The sequence below is a fragment of the Plecotus auritus genome (assembly GCF_963455305.1).
Source record: "Plecotus auritus genome assembly, chromosome: 10".
Taxonomy (NCBI): Eukaryota; Metazoa; Chordata; class Mammalia; order Chiroptera; family Vespertilionidae; genus Plecotus; species Plecotus auritus.
Window position 1 is genome coordinate 34754961 of NC_137785.1, and position 3402 is coordinate 34758362.

The window sequence follows — 3402 nt, forward strand, 5'->3', positions numbered from 1 at the left end:
TGGGGTGGATGTTCTAAAGATATCAATTAAGTCCATCTGATCTAGTGAGTCATTTATGGTTGATGTTTCTTTGCTAATTTTTCATCTAGAAGATTTATCCAGTGATTTAATGGGGTATTAAAGTCTCCTACTATGATTGTGTTGCTGTCAATCTCTCCCCTGATATGTTCCAGAAGTTGTTTTATGTATTTGGGTGCTCCTGCATTGGGTGCATAAATGTTTACCAGAGTTATATCTCTTATCAATCCCTTTAGAATTATGAAGTGGCCTTTCTTGTCTCTTGTTATGGTCTTCACTTTGAGGTCTATTTTGTCAGATATAAGTATTGCTACCCCAGCTTTTTTTTTCTTTTCCATTTGTCTGATAGATATTTTTCCATCCCTTCACTTTCAGTCTGTGTGAGTCCCTTGTTCTGAGGTGGGTCTCCTGTAGACAGCATATATATGGGTCATGTTTTCTTATCCATTCAGCCACTCGATGTCTTCTGATTGGAGCATTTAATCCATTTACGTTTAATGTTATTATTGATAGGTACTTGTTTGTAGCCATTTCTGTACTTTATGCCTGTGTTCCTTCCTCCCTTTCTATTTCTTCTTTTTACAGCATTCCCTTTAGCATTTCTTGCATTGCTGGCTTGGTAGTGATAAACTCCCTTAGCCTTTTTTTTTTTTTCTTCAAAGCTCCTGATTTCCCCTTCTATTTTGATTGATAGTCTTGCTGGATAGAGTATTCTTGGATTCAGTCCTTTGCTTTGCATCACTTTATATACCTCCTTCCATTCCCTTCTAGCTTGATTTGTTTCTGTTGAGAAATCATTTGATAATCTGATGGGGGATCCTTTGTAGGTAACTCTCTGTCTCTCTCTTGCAGCCTTTAAGATTCTCTCTTTGTCATTAGCATTTGCCATGGTAATTATGACGTGTCTTGCTGTGGGTCTTTTGGGATTCATCTTGCTTGGGACTCTCTATATTTGTATAAGTTTTTCTTCCCCAAATCCGGGAAGTTTTCCATCATTATTTCTTCAAATAGATTTTCTAATCCTTGCTGCTCCTCTTGTCCTTCTGGCAGCCCTATTATACATATGTTATTTCATTTTGTGTTGTCCCAAAGCTCCCTTAGGCTCTCCTCCTGCTTTTTAATTTTTTTTCTCTCCAGTTGCTGTTCAGATTGAGCTTGTTTATCTACCTTATCTTCTAACTCACTAATTCGGTCCTCTGCTTCTTCTAGTCTACTGTTGAAACCTTCCATGGTGTTTTTGATTGTAGCTATATCACTTTTTATTTCTTCCTGATTTTTTTCTTTTTTTAATTAAATCTTTATTGTTCAGATTATTACAGTTGTTTCTTTTATTCCCCCATAGTTCCCCTCCACCCAGTTCCCACCCCATCCCCTGCCCTTAACCCCTCCACCACTGTCCTCATCCATAGGTATAAGATCTGTCCAGTCTCTTCCCACACAACCCCACACCCCGTTCCCCCCAAGGATTGTCAGTCCACTACCTTTCTATGCCCCTGATTCTATTATATTCACCAGATTATTCTGTTCCTCAGATTTTTTATTCACTTGATTTTTAGATTAACTTGTTGATAGATATGTATTTGTTGTTCATAATTTTTATCTTTACCCTTTTCTTCTTCTTCCCCTTCTTAAAGAACACCTTTCAGCATTTCATATAATACTGGCTTGGCAGTGATGAACTCCTTTATTTTATTTTATTTTATTTTATTTTATTTTATTTTTTAAAAAGACATTTATTCAGCATCATGATCAGACTATTACATTTAGCAATCAACAGCATGGGTGCAAAAAAAAAAAATCTACATTAAAACCCTTGGTTGGAATGCTTTACACTTTCCACAGAACAGAAACTAAAATAACCTGTTATACAATTAGTCACAAATACAGTCCTCGAGGGTTTTTTTGCCCATTCACATGAATATTGTCTAACACATGTCTTCTTTGTAGCAGCTAGGCCCTGCCACCACTATGCTTGGCTGAGTTCACAAATCTGTTGTAACCTGTAGCTTCCCTGTCACTTCTCTGGCTCTCCTCTCCTGCTAAGCTTTGTTTCCTGGCAGTAATTAAAACCTTCTGCCACTGCCATAGCTACTGCTGCTGCTGGAACCACCATAGCCACCTTGGTTTCGTGGTTTGGCAAAGTATTGACCTCCACCACCATAAGGGCCAGAGCTTCTGCCTCCAAAGTTTCCTCCTTTCATAGGCCCAAAATTTGAAGATTGATTGTTGTAATTGCCAAAATCATTGTAGCTTCCACCACTTTCAAAATTGTTTTCATCATTACCAAACCATATAGCCATCCCCACTGCCACCATATCCACCACCGCCATGGCTGCCACCAAAGCCACCTCAACCACTGAAGTTTCCTCCACGACCAAAGTTGTTATTTCCACCAAAATCACCTCCACGACCACCTCCGAAGTTTCCAGAACCACTTCGACCTCTTTGGCTGGACAGAGCACTAGCCATCTCTTGCTGAGATAGGGCTTTCCTTACTTCACAGTTGTGGCCATTCACAGTATGGTATTTCTGAATGACAATCTTGTCTACAGAGTCATGGTCATCAAAAGTTACAAAAGCAAAGCCCCTCTTTTTGCCACTGCCTCGGTCAGTCATGATTTCAATCACTTCTATTTTCCCATACTGTTCAAAATAATCTCTTAGGTGATGTTCTCAGTGTCTTCTTTAATACCACCGACAAAAATCTTTTTCACAGTTAAGTGGGCACCAGGTCTTTGAGAATCTTCTCTTGAGACAGCCCTCTTTGGTTCCACAACTCTCCCATCCACCTTGTGTGGCCTTGCATTCATGGCTGCATCCACCTCCTCCACAGTGGCATAGGTGACAAACCCAAAGCCTCTGGAGCGCTTAGTGTTTGGATCTCTCATCATCACACAGTCCGTGAGCATTCCCCATTGCTCAAAATGGCTCCTCAGACTCCCATCGGTTGTTTCAAAGCTCAAACCTCCGATAAAGAGCTTCCACAGCTGCTCCGGCTCGTTGGGAGACTCAGACTTAGACATGATGACTGCAACAGGGGAAATTCCAATGATGCTTACTCCATGGCGTTCACCAGCAGAAAGGCTGATGAACTTTAGTTTTTTCTTATCTGTGAAGCTCTTTATCTGACCTTCAATTCTGAATGACAGTTTTGCTGGGTAGAGTAATCTTGGTTGTAGGTTCTTGCTATTTATCACTTTGAATATTTCTTGCCACTCCTGTCTGGCCTGCATAGTTTCTGTTGAGAAATCAACTGACAATCATATGGGTGCTCCCTTGTAGGTAACTGTTTTTCTCTTGCTGCTTTTAATACTCTCTCTTTGTCTTTTGCTCTTGGCATTTTAAGTATGATGTGTCTTAGTGTGGTCCTCTTTGGATTCCTCT

At 40.1% G+C, this 3402-nt stretch overlaps 1 pseudogene across 1 annotated transcript; it reads right to left on the minus strand.

Moving 5' to 3' along the window:
• Positions 1–1804: 1804 nt before the first annotated feature.
• Positions 1805–3041, minus strand: LOC308236382 (heterogeneous nuclear ribonucleoprotein A1-like; annotated as a pseudogene). Its single transcript has one exon. The product of its transcript is annotated as a heterogeneous nuclear ribonucleoprotein A1-like (transcript).
• Positions 3042–3402: the final 361 nt, after the last annotated feature.